A 13,972-nucleotide genomic window follows, 5' to 3' on the forward strand; every position below is an offset into this window, starting at 1 on the left:
AGAATTATCTTGTGAGTATTTATTTCCTGGATGATTAAAAACCTAGTAGCCCAAAAGGCTTGGTAATAATTAATTTGAAAATAAAATCACACAAAACTTTGCACCAGGAATTTAGGCAAAATTTAAAGTAGATATGAAAGAAATGACTAAAAGTATGAAAAAATCATATCAACTTAAAGATATGCAAATACTGAAAAAAGGGGTAGCGTTCAAAACCTAGTACTTTTGTCAAATTCTCAGTTGCCCTCACAAAAAAAAAATACCTTAAAAATTTGCGGTTATTTTAAATAAAATTCTTCTCTTGGATAAAAAGAGTGTATAAACTCAAACAGTAACTGTGGGAGGGGCTTACAGCTGGTAAGAGTATTCAATTAATTAATTTGATTATAAATTACAATAATCACAGAAAGTAATTTATTTTGAAATTTCAACAACATTAAAGGAGATCATAGTTGGGTTTTTTTGACCTATTAAAAAGGGGCATGATTTTAAGAAAACTAAGATAGTATCCTATAAAGTTTTCAAATACTGTGCTATTTCATCCATGAAGGCTTCTCAGGATTCCAAAATAAGTTCCCTGCCTGTTCTTCCCTGTACTCTGTTTAAAACTCTTATTGAATCACCTTGCTTTCTGCCTTATGTTGCAGTTAACGTAAGTACGTGTCCATCTCCTGCAGTTGACCAAAAGCCTCTTGAGAGCAGGGACAACACCTTACTCTTCTTGGTATTCTCACAGTAACTTACACCCAGTAGGAACTCAGTAAGTGCTTACTGAACTTAGAACTTACTGTTTTCCTCTCTCTCTCTCTCTCTCTCTCTCTCTCTCTCTGTCACACACACACACACACACACACACACACACACACACACACACACAGATAGGAATTTCCCATTTACTCCTTTTTCAACATCCTTGAGGCTCTGGGAAATTTGTCTAATTTCCATATTAGTTACCCTAATTTGGGAAAAATTGAGAACATTTACAACTTCAAGCAAAAAAGTCAATGCATTAATTTTTACAAAATGCTAATATGCAATCTAATGGGTGACTAAAAGTTATTATTAACAACTGCAAATAGAAATTCTAAAGATACAGAACAGCAAACCATCTAGACAAGCTCAACTGCAGTAGGTACTTAGGAAAAAGGAGATGTTCCATTCCACTTTATATTGTTATGCTGACAGCAAATAAATGCTATGATCAAAGGAAAAGTCTTCTCAATACAGAGATAGCGGCAATTAATTCAAAACTCCTAAGAACCCTTTAAAAGGGTTGAGTTTTCATTTTCTTTCTACTGCTGAGCTACTAATACAGAAGGCCAACTGCCTACCACAAGTGCTTATCACTTACACAGTGGTTGAGGACACTTGCCCTATAGTGCAAAATCATCCAGCCCCTCCAACCCAACATAGGGGTGTCCCACAGCCCATTGCTATGCCATGCATATTGGCCCCATCATACTGAACACCTAATGAAAATGCAATACTTTTGACTCACTTAAGCCCTTTTAAATCCTGCCTACACTTGGTATAAAAACTTATTTCTGAATGGAAAATTCAGGCTTGTAGGAACAGCCAAGAAACTGGCATGATCTCCTCAAGTTTATCTTTCTTTGATCAAGGACATAATTCTTGAAACAGTATCCAACCTAAAGGTCAGTTCTACAAATTAGTCTACTTTCTGAGAGTTTCAGTACAACTGGCCAAAACCTGGCTAAGGAAACTTTTCCTTTTATTAAGATCTTAGTAGGTCTTTGTAACACACTGACTGGTGTGCTCAGTCACAGCAAAAATAAAAGTAAATTATGCCAGGAAAGAGAGGTGTTCGCGAATTATCATGAAAACAAATGATAATTTTGTTTATAATTACTAGTAATCACGACCTAACAAAATTCTTAACCAGCTCCTAATGGCCTTGAACTTCCAATTAATGGTTCTAACTTCCAATCTCCTATTTTTAAGTGAAGGACAAGAGAGAATAACATCAAGGTGATTTTCAGGTTTGGGTTTTTTTTGTTGGGGGGGGGAGCAGGAGGTAGGATGTTTCATCTAGCTTTGTTTTACATTCAGATTATGTCTGTAGTTGATAAACAATGAGCTCAACAACTCAATCATACTAAAACTATGCAGTAAGAAACAAACTTAGCAAAGTTGACTTTTAGGATCTTCAATTTCACAAACTGTCAAATATTTAAGTGTGATCAATATTCTCATATAAAGATTTTCAAATGCAAAGGATAAAACAAAGAGAGTTTCGGAGAGGGGGAATTCTCTTATACATAGTTTAGCAGAATATACTTTATTACATATTCTATTCCCAGACCAAACAAGATAAAACACATTTTTCTACAACAATGACTGCAAAGGAATTCAGCATAAATGCTAGGTCTATTCCTATAGCTATTTGAGAGAAAATAGACAGATGGTGGGGAAGAAAATAAGTTCACTTTCATTCAGAGATCTGCTTGGTTTTGTGTAAGCAGACTGGCAAAGAAATGAATACTCTGAGACTTCTGAACAGGACAGTGCCTTCACACTGTCACATTCACACATTCTCCATTATTACCCAGCACTTGTCATAGCCCTTCTGTCTTTGTCCTTCAACTCTCCAAATCAGGATGAGTCACTAGCACCTGCAACTGTCTGGCACATTCCCAAGAAACAATACACTTTGCAGAGTTAGTTTACCTGCATTGATTCCTGCTCATTTCACTAAGCTGATCACACTGAGGCCAATGTTCAGAAATAGAAGGGGAATGCACCAACCCTGAACCATAAACAGCTCCCTATGAAGTAAAAGGATAAGGTACTGAGACACTTTAATTCTAATCTTCCACCTTCTTTTCTCCACTTGGTCAATTTTGACACATATGATGAATGATATACTCAAAAGTTAACCTAGTATTATATATAAACACCAATATGCACCTGACTTCCAGTTTGGTACCATATATTGTTCACATTATCTCCCCTCTCAAAAGCAAATAACTCTCTCAATACACACTAACTATTAAACCACAATACCGAGAAATCACAAGGAATATTTCAAACATATAGTCCTAAAAAGACTAAATTTACTAAAAAGAAATTTTTTTCCCACTAAGCAGTTGAGTTGGAATTATTATTTAAAGTTAGAAGACATTTTTTTCCCTGCTTAGAAATTCACTTTTCATTTAATCTATACTCTCTTTGCTAGAAAACTATAGTCGGAAAACAGTAAATCCCTGGAAAACAAAAATTAACTACAAATACTAAGAGTCTGCTTTCCTGGAAAACAACGAAACAATATATGCTCATGGGTCTGTATTTAAGGATTTCAGATTAGCAAATTAGCTACAATTTCACTAAAGTGTATATATCCTTGGCAAATTCTATTGGAATCTCCTGTTAAAATATGGTCCATCAAAACAGAGTCTTTATTTATAATATCTAATGCCCAAAGTAAACCCAGTGAACACTTTCCCACTTTAAAGTAAGTGACCTTTAAGAAATAGTTTAATTCATTATTTTACTCCTCTCACTTATGCAAGGTACAGGAGGCAGATGTCTGATTTTTCTGCCACCAAATATACTCATTAATCCTGTCTTTTTTCAGATCCGTCCATGAAAAGCAATGCTTGACCCTTAAGCCAAGATGGCTGATAGAGCGAAAAGGCTGGAGAACATTATCCCGGGAAACAAAAGAGAAACAAAAGGGGCAAAAATACAGATCTACAGACCAAGGCGGGTAGAAAGGGTGACAACTGAACAATATCTCACATTCCTCGCCCAATCAAAAATAAAATTTTTAAAAAACAGCAAAGTACATAGGCCTCTGGGTAGAAGTAAAGAACTAAAGGATAAGCAAAACTAGAGCATGATTGTTCTTCAACTTGGAAAATTGGAGAGAGGAGAGGGTCATTTTACCTACCAGTTCTCTGCTCGTCACTTCTGTTTCCTTTCTTCTGACTATTATTCCTCAGATTCCTTTTTCTCCTTAATTCTTTCTACTGAAAGCTGTTCTTTTTTCTCCCCTCCCTCTCAAGGGTCTTTAGACCATCCCCCTTCGCCCTTTTTCCCCACTGGCTGGGAGGACACAGCAGAGAGACTCCCAACCTGCTGACAGTGACGGATGGCTGTGCAGAGGCACACAATGGCAGACGCAGGCATGTCATCAGCCTTGCAGCTGGCCTTCGAAAGAAAGAACCAAAGCCTAAGTCTGACCTGAGGGAGGCTGATTTAATTAAGGTCATAGCAAAGGGCAGAGCTGCCTGTGGGCTACATTCTCTGCCGAGCGCCAGGGACAAAGCTTTAAGATGCTTTTCCAGAAGAAAAATTCAAGAAAGTCATGTTGGTAGAATGTTGAAAGGTGGGGAAAAAAGAAAAGACAACAGAGATGTGTTTGATAAATCAGTTCAGGTGTACCAAAAGTTTATGATCCAGTGACATACAGGCATCAAAATGCAATGACAGTAGGAAACATATACCAAGTATGTTTTGACATGCCTTTCAAACTAAGAAATATTCCAGATGAATAATGAGATACCCAGACTGAAGTGATCCAGGCTACTCAATCCAACATCAAAGCAAAGTTTCTATTAATGGCAGGTGCAGGATCAGAATCCAAATGTATATATATTTTTTAACCTACAACACATAGTCTATTTTTCACACAGTATATTTAAGAGAAAAGCCTTACCAAACAGGGAATGCGTTCAGGTTTGGGGATTGCTTATGAGACAAGGATTTTGCTAGATGATTGGGACCCAGCGGTGCAAAAAATATACATGATCTCCACCTTCAAGAAGCCCATAGCCTAGCGTTGGGGAGGTGGGTGTCAGACGATGACACAGGTAAACAAGTAATTACAATATATGTTGAGGCAAAGACACTAGGCTGGTGTGTCTAAAGGGGTGATAGCCTGATTTTATTAAATCCCAAACTTACTTACCCAAATGTATACCATCAGACTACTACTAATATCTTCCTTTGCATGTGTGAACTAAAATCTACCACTGAACTCTGCCCCTAAAATGACAACACACTGGGCTTCCCCGGTGGCACAGTAGTTGAGAGTCCGCCTGCCGAGGCAGGGGACACAAGTTCGTGCCCTGGTCCAGGAAGATCCCACATGCCGTGGAGCGGCTGGGCCCGTGAGCCATGGCCGCTGAGCCTGCGTGTCCGGAGCCTGTGCTCCGCAACGGGAGAGGCCACAACAGTGAGAGGCCTGCGTACCACAAAAAAAAAATGACAACACACTGTCCAACAATAACCAATATAGGGAGAAAACAACAAACTCAGGATATCTTTCGTATGCTCCAGAAGGCTGGCTGGCAGGTGTCACCTGCAGATGAGTTCCTGAGTTCCTGGCCAAAATACAAAAAAATCACAGCCCCTGTCCTCCTAGGGCTTGTGAAACCTAGGCCTACCATAGGGACCATATACACCCCTTCCACAGTCTCCTTGACATTTGTCAAATTCAGGGGTACCAGAGAGTCAAAAGGCAGGACCCCCAGTGAACGAGCAATTACTCAACACCAGAGCAGAGGCTGGACTTTGCATGGCTGAACAGGGATAGAATACTGCCAGCAGTAGCAGGACAGGTAAACAGGGGCTGAGTAATGAGCTCAAGTGATGAGGACTAAAGCACAAACAGGGAGCAAGAAGAAATACTTTAAGGCTAAAGCCAAGTTCAGACGACATGGTAACCAGGCAGCCGGGGAAGGTTATCCATGAACTGACCATATATTGTGAAGGGGGGTCATATGGTAAGGACAGGCACTTGGACAAACAGCAACTAATATCCATCAAAAGATGTCATTAATCATGCAGATAAGATGATTTATCTCTCATTTGGCCTTTTCACCTATACCTTCATACACAGCCCACTTGCTACCAAATTGCTAGCTTCTCAACATTACTAGCACTTCAATCTGTCTGAGTATATGGCATTGGATGGCTGGGGAATGGCTATCACCAAGCACCTATTGAACAATTAAAGCCATATCTTTTGCATTAATGAAGTATAATATTTTTTAAATCCTCATACAATGTTGACTTTATAGTGGTGGCACTGGTGGTATTAAAAACAATGGTATGTATGTGGGGGTTTTTTAGCCACAATTTTTAAAAAATGACTCATTTTTCTAATTTATTCTGTAACCGGAATCAGGCATTTGTCCTTGTGCTAAACTTAATCTTTCCAATCTCTTAAGTGTTAATAATGAATTTTCCAACCTCGTTGTGTATTGAAAAACAAAAAAACAAACAAAAAACCTCACTCATTCTTCAGGGAAGTGAGTCACCATTAGCAGAGACCATTATGATAAGAGAAGGCTTGCAGTCTCCAAGCACAAGCCAGTAATTAGGCAAGAGCCCCCAAGTCAATAATTTCACTCTTCGGAGAGACTTAGTAATCAGACATGACATCTAGTTTGTGGTGAATATGCATATGTTTTAAGATACTAACGTCAAACTCAGAGTCAATGAGGACAATTCTTTTCTCAGTTCCTCAATATGGATTGTCTTAAACTGCAACCTTTTCAGGCAAAAACAATGTTCCAGTCGCACTTCTATGCAATGTTAAAGTCATTTTTAGGGCTTCCCTGGTGGCGCAGTGGTTGAGAGTCTGCCTGCAGATGCAGGGGACACGGGTTCGTGCCCCGGTCCAGGAAGATCCCACATGCCGCGGAGCGGCTGGGCCTGTGAGCCACGGCCGCTGAGCCTGCGCGTCCGGAGCCTGTGCACCGCAACGGGAGACGCCACAACAGTGAGAGGCCCATGTGCCGCAAAAAAAAAAAGAAGTCATCTTTAAAATACATTAAAGCTAAGACCGCCACAAGCTCTCCCAGGCAAACTTTTCATAATATAAAATCTTATCGAACGTTGCCAAAGTTTTACTTATTGTCCAAACTAAGATGAGGCCCTGATAAAGTAAATAAAGTGAAAGGTTTATCACTTGTCACCATGTAATGAAAATAAATATCTTGTTACAAGTCTGGTTAGTCTAATAATAACAATTTCAGAGCAGATTTGCCTACTAGATCAAAGGACTGATTTGCTGGGAGATAGCAATTCTGAGTTTTAAGTCATACACAGCTTTGAGTCTGTTTCACTTTTTGTAAAGAGACATTTTAATAAAGACCCTATGCCTCACACATCTTTGTATCATTCACAGCAACTTGCACAGTGCCTTGTACATCTTGGGAATGTAACAAAATATTTGCTGGGCATAGTTTCTAACAACCAGCATTAAAGGCTTCCCAAAGCAAGTACAGGAAAAACAAAAGAACATGCAAACCTATTTCTAATGTGCTTTTATCATATGTTTCACAACACAAATCTGAGTAATGTTTCTTACTCAGAAGAACTTGCTTCTTTTAAAAAATGTGCACTTCGACAATATTTTAAGTTAGTAGACTATTTATAGAAAATGCAAGTAAAGTTAATGTTACTTTTACACTTAGTTCCTTATCTGACAAACTTATTACAAGTAGCTTCACCCCACTCTGTGCACCATATCATATCCAGATTCTCCCAAACAAAACAGAAGGTACAGTGTCTGCCTTAAACTTGGGCGCAGTGGATTTCTAACCCAGAATGCAAATTATTTCATATTAAAACATTAAAATAACTAAATTGCTAACAAAACCAAAGAGTAACAAATTAAGAGTATATTGGAGAAAAAAATATGCTGGCTGGAAATAGGGACAAAGGGGTTCTTGTCCCTGCTCAGCCATTAATTTACTACATGACCTTACCTAATTAGTTAGCCTCTCTGGGTCTCAACTTCCTCATTTTAATATAATTTTTGAGGCCCATTCAAACTGCATGCTAAGATTCAGCATGTGTAACTGTCCTGCGAACTGATTTACAGTCATATCACCCTTCCCCCAAAAAGTCACATTTAACATGGTAGTTTTAAATACTGAGTATGGATTTCTATCAAAGGCAATTTATTAAAATGTCAGATGAGCTTAAGTCCATTTCAAGCAGAGAATTAAGGCAAGTATATTAAAGCAAGTACTGCTTACAGATTCAAGTTTCACCTAGACAGCAGCTGTTGCTATTGAGAGCATAGCCTTTCTTTAATAGTGTAGTTGAAAATTATACCTCTATACAAATGGAGAAAACTATTAAGGGTGATTTTCATGGTCTCAAAAACGTAGATGTATAGTTTTTCTTGTCCTTTCTTTTTCCTTTTCTATATTCATTTTGTTAGGATCAAGACAAACAGAAGGACCAGTGCCTGACTTGGGAGGGAGGGAGGAGAGTACGGACGTTACAGTACAGACCCAGACAAGCCCCTCTCAATTGATGTACTGTACTAGACAGCCCATCCTTCTAATTAGCGTTCACAACCCAAACGCGATGAAAAGATTTCCTATGTCTGAGATGAAGATGCCTGAACAAGTGAGACTCACCATATGACAACAGCTGAAGACTTGCACTCAAGATGGGATTCAGCACACTCAGGAAAGGGCCAATAAAATAGAAATCTGTGACTGAGACCAATTAGACTAAGTTATAAACTGTATCTATTTACAGCTTTTAAAAAGAACATATTTTGAAAGTACCAAACAGCATTAGCTTGTATGGTACTTTATCATATACACAGCAAATTAAATCAAAGTTAATCCTCAAAGAATTCCATAAAGTTATTTTACAGATGAAGAAACAATATGTGAAGAATTTGGGGATCTGCCCAATAAGCAAGTGGTTAACAACTGTCAGAGCTTTGTTTTAAACTCAATTCTGACTTCAAGTCCTCCAATCTTTACATTTCAAAATGGTACGTCTAACACCAGTTTTCAGCCCCTACTATTACGTCTGATTTAGTAAATTTTACTTTTCACTAAATTGCTTCCCCCTCCTATTCCCAATCTGATCCTCCTCTGGGTTCTTAAAGCATTCTATGCATAATTCTCCAAACACTTATTGGGCTTTCTAATTGTTCATTTCCTTTTGTACCTGAATAGACTCATTTCTTCAACAGCAGAGGTTGTTTTATCTTTCTTTATAGATGGAAGCCACCAGGTTATCTTTGCTCCTTGTTTTTTGTGGGTTTTTTTTTTGGCCTCGAGGCATGTGGGACCTTAGTTCCCTGACCAGGGATCGAACAGGCGCTCCCAGCACTGGCAGCTAACCACTGGACCCCCAGGGAAGTCCGTATCTTTGCTCCTTGTGACCTCTGGAATTTCAACCAATTCATCCAACTCCCTCTCCCTACCAAAAAGAACACTCCACAAAGAGAGTGGGCAATCAGATTGCTTCCAGAAAGCCTGACACACAATAGGTGATTAATAATTGTTAGCTGAAGGGATGGTGGGTGGGTGGATGATGCAATACTCATAAATATTTTACAGCACTTTACAAGGTACACATTTACATACAGCATCCCATGTGAGTAAAACTGTTAATTTGACAATGATAATTTAAATTTTCTCTTTCTGACACGTGGTTCATCATTCTCAATTTCAGAAACTTGCCCAGAGGCACATAGCTAGTAAGTAGTAACTTTTCAAATTCAGAAATGGCCCGCAAGACTACGTTACTCTCTGCTTTGTTTCCTCTTCATTTCCAAGATAGCTGTTTGAGAACAGGCTTGACTATGTCTATTAGAACATGAATGAGGTGTTGCCCCATTCTGGTTTCCTGTTGTGAAAGTTTCCTGACTTTTGAAAATTTGAGGGGTTATAGGCCAAACCAAGGAAAGAGACTTCATGGGACTTCCTTAGTGGCGCAGTGGTTAAGAATCTGCCTGCCAATGCTGAGGGTTCGAGCCCTGGTCCAGGAAGATCCCACATGCCGCACAGCAACTAAGCCCGTGAGCCACAACTACTGAGCCTGTGCTCTAGAGCCCACGAGCCACAACTACTGAGCTTGCGTTCTGCAACTACTGAAGCCTGAGCGCCTAGAGCCCATGCTCCGCAGCAAGAGAAGCCACCGCAATGAGAAGCCCGCACACCATAACGAAGAATAGCCCCCACTCGCCTAGATCCCGCTCGCCGCAACTAGAGAAAGCCCGCGTGCAGCAACCAAGACCCAATGCAGCCAAAATTAATAAATAAATAAAGAAAAAAAACCCAATAATCCTTAAAAAAAAGAGACTTTTACTCAATTAGCTGTGACAAAGGAAATCTAAACAAGTACCATGTAAGAATTCACTGATTCAATTTTCCTGTCCACACACACACACACACACACACAGTGCCCAGTCCTCCCCTTGCTTGCTCATTCAGACTGTTAAAGGGAAACAGGTGATGACTCAGAGTTCACTTCTAACCTTACTTTTCTGGGCCTGTAAACACATTCAGATAAGACAGCGTCAGGTGGACTGAGCTGAAAACCACAAGACTTCCAGTTACACACACACACACACACACACACACACACACATCCTGTAGTGCAGGTACACAGAAAATTGAGAGGAGTGGTTTTAATGTAAAGGATAAAGCATCAAAAGGTGCTAGCCAATGTTTACTAAACAGAGGAAGTGCACTACCTTCTGCTTTGCCCAGAAATGCAAACTCAAAAGAAACCTTTGCATAGCTAATCAAAGACACAACCAAAGTATGATGCCCAGACCAATTCTGAAAATAGCAAGTTTCCTTCAAGGGTCAAACAAACATTAATAGCTCCTTTCTAGACAACCAAAGAACCATAAGGCTAAATATTTTAAATGTATGTTTTTATTTTATTTTTTTAACATCTTTATTGGAGTATAATTGCTTTACAATGCTGTGTTAGTTTCTGCTTTATAACAAAGTGAATCAGCTATGCATATACAAAAACCCGATATCCCCTCCCTCTTGCGTCTCCCTCCCAACCTCCCTATCCCACCCCTCTAGGTGGTCACAAAGCACCAAGCTGATCTCCCAGTGCGAGGCAACGGCTTCCCACTAGCTAGCTATTTTACATTTGGTAGTGTATATATGTCAATTCTACTCTTACTTCATCCCAGCTTACCCTTCCCCCTCCCGGTGTCCTCAAGTGCATTCTCTATGTCTGCGTCTTTATTCCTGTCCTGCCCATAGGTTCATCAGAACCTAAATGTATTTGTTTTTAAAACAGAGACATTTCCAACAGGTAAGCCTGGCTGCTTTGAGGACTCAGTCTTTACTCAGCTCAGGTGAAACCTCCCTCCATCCCCCTTCCTCTAAATTCTTCTCACTTTGTACTGGGAAGAGCTCACGAAGATAGTATCTGCACACCCTCAACACGCGTAATTATGCAACATCGCATCACAGTCACACTGAAACAAGGGGAGTGAACACAAGCCAGTGAGTGGCTCCTGTGCAGAATGAAAGTTCTTAAAATTATTAAGCACTCTATCCTTAACCCTTACTGCTGATGAAAGGAGACATATATCAAAGTCTGTTTTCCTAACCTAATGTGGAGAATTTAAGTGAGTGGCTTCCGCTCCACGGGAAATCTGGGGACACAAATCAACCCTCAGCAGACAGCATCCAGGGACGTCAGAACCTTGGTTTTATTACAAGGGGTGTAGCAACCAGCATTAACCGCAGCACTTAGGGGTCCTCACAGAGCCGGACCCCCTTCCTTTGCCAAGACCTCCCAACTTTGCAGAGGAAAGCTGGAAGTGGGGGCCAGTGCTAAGCCTTTCCCCAGCTTTAAAGAAAGCTGCACGAGACCTTAAAGAGTCGCCTTACCTTAACTAAAAGAAACTGGGGTGGGAGGCGGGGGGGGCACCAACCCAGGGTAATAAAGAGACAAAGATCACCCCAAACGCGTACGCGCGCGCTCACTTTAGCCGAAACTCTGCAATGCACATTCCACCAACCTTTCACTGTAGTCGGCTTCCTGTGGGGTTTATTCCCCCAAGCCAGCCCTCTCCAGAAAATTTAAGACTGTTCACACCGACTTTCAAAGGTCCATTGTTTGGTTCCCCGTAAAAGCAATGAAAAGAGCGAGGGAGAGAAAGAAATCAAGATGTGGTTCCCAAAGACCCTTTCTTGTGGACAGGACTTACTCGGAAGAGTCTTGTTACTCCTAATCCAAAGAGGAGAAAGGCGGCGCGCGGGGGGAGGGGGCGAGGTGCTGTGGGAGGCGGGAGGATTTTGCCGTTTCAATAGAAATGCCCCAATGCCTGACTGCCGGGAGCCGGGAAGGAGCGGAGGACCATGGTCCGCGTCCTGGCAGTGGCCCCCAGCGGGCAGCAAGGGAGGCAGAGCGGAGGGGGCGGGGGGCTGGTGACCCCGTTGCTTCTTACCTTCCCCTCCCCCGCTTAGCGTCGGCTAATTCAGGTGCCTACACAGCAGTCCAAAGAGACAGAGCCGAGCTCCTGGCGTCCCAGGGTCTGGATCTTCCCTCCATGGCCAGGGAGCCCCTCCAGCCCCGGCCTGCCGCCGCTGCCGCTTTTACGCAACTGGCAGCCGCAGCCTCTGCCAGGAGGTGAAACACTCTCCTCCCGGGAATGACGCGCACTTCCCTCCGCCTCCGCCTCCTCCTCCTCCCGTCCCGAGCCTCAGGGGCAAGGGCCTCGGCTTGCTCTCTCCGGAGCAGCTACTCCGCCGTCTCCGTTCCTTCCCCTCCGGGAGGAAGAGGAGGAGAATCGTGGCCCGGGCGGCTCGGGCCGAAGCGTCCGCGCGACAATGAAGTGGGGGGCGGCCGCGCGGGGCAAAGCGGGGTTCCGGGAGTCCCGCCTGTCCCTGATCGGCGGGCGCCGCGGCTCGCTTGGGTCGCGCTCAGCCTCCGCCGCCCAGACAAGCAACCCGGCTCTGCGGGGCCGAGGGCTGCTGATTGGGCGCTCGGGCAGGCGAGACGAAGAAGGCGGGGGGAGAGGAGGAGCCTGTGGCCGGAGGAGGCGGTGACCGCGCAGGGCTCCTCCCGCTGCCCCAGCTCAGGGCGAGCTGCGAACGTCGGCGCTCAGCGCCTCTCGCTGCGGCGCCCAGGAATAGCACCTGACCGTCCGGTTGCCGGAGCAGGCCCCCCAAGCAGCGCCCCCACGCTGCGGCACCCATCAACCCCAGGTTGAGCCTAACCCAGAGCCCCCATAACCTCCCAGCTGAGCTTGACTCTGCACCTTCATCACTTCCCGGCTGAGCCTGATACTGCGCCCCCCATCACTCCAAGGCTGACCTGGACATTATACCCCTGTCACCTCCCGGGGGAGCCTGACTTTGCGCCCCAACATCTCACGGCTGAGCTGGACATGCCCCTTCATCGCTCCTGGCTGAGCCAAACTGCGCCCCATCATCCCCGAAGGGACTTCCACAACTCCCGAAATTTTTCTGTGCGTTCGGCCACCGCACTACGGCTGCCCCCACCTGGCCAATCACCGGCTCTGGTTTCTTAGCCTTTTCGGGAGAACGGCCTGCTCTCGACTCAGGACAGCTCCTCCGGCAGCGTAGAGCGGTCCCAGCATCCCGCTCTCACGCCAGAATAAATATACCTACGTATCCCCACGCCCCCTGCCCGCGCCACTCTGGAGTGGCTGCCACTTGCAGGAGTGGCGCTGCAGGCCACTCCCCCGCCCACCCCAACTGCGATGTACCTCTCTATGGACACCCACACTAGGGCTGGAATAGCCTGGCCGCCACCACAGCTGGAGCTGCTCTCACCGAGGGAAAGCTTGGCTTCCGCTGAGGGCGCGGCCGGGGCTTTATCACTCAGACCTACGAGATCCCGGGCTAGTGACAGCAGCAGGACTGCCAAATCCAGGCTGTCGCCATCCGCCACTTAATCCGGAATTGGAAGTTTTCCCGCTAGGGAGCTCTTTCAGGGAATACTGTACAGATAGACTGTTCAGTTTTCAGGGTTGCTCTTTTCTTTTTTCTCCACCCTTTTAAAAAAACCTCAGTCATGCAACCATGACACACCCAGCAGGCGGGAAGGGGAATTCCCTATTTCGAGGGTTTTGGTTCAGGACTTTGCTGGAATCAATGTTTCTAAATCTTGGCTGATAAAATTCCTGTGGGACACTTTGAAAATTTTAGATTGCCAAACCTCGCACCATCTACGGAATTAGAGA

The 13,972-nt window shown here is 43.4% G+C and overlaps 1 protein-coding gene across 5 annotated transcripts in view; it reads right to left on the reverse strand.

Moving 5' to 3' along the window:
• Positions 1 to 13,353, reverse strand: part of CEMIP2 (cell migration inducing hyaluronidase 2) — a 79,944-nt gene extending 66,591 nt beyond the window's left edge. For 2 of the 5 annotated variants that reach the window (XM_029202763.1, XM_029202766.1), the window contains exon 1: positions 12,212 to 12,705. The gene's annotated coding sequence lies outside the window, so the exon portion shown is untranslated. Of the gene's footprint in view, positions 1 to 11,971; positions 12,706 to 13,268 lie in introns of those variants that run through there. The other 3 variants (XM_029202768.1, XM_029202764.1, XM_029202767.1) reach the window with 3 other exon arrangements.
• Positions 13,354 to 13,972: the final 619 nt, after the last annotated feature.

The sequence above is a fragment of the Monodon monoceros genome, unplaced genomic scaffold, assembly GCF_005190385.1.
Source record: "Monodon monoceros isolate NGI ecotype Baffin Bay Population unplaced genomic scaffold, NGI_Narwhal_1 Super_Scaffold_5, whole genome shotgun sequence".
NCBI lineage: Eukaryota > Metazoa > Chordata > Mammalia > Artiodactyla > Monodontidae > Monodon > Monodon monoceros.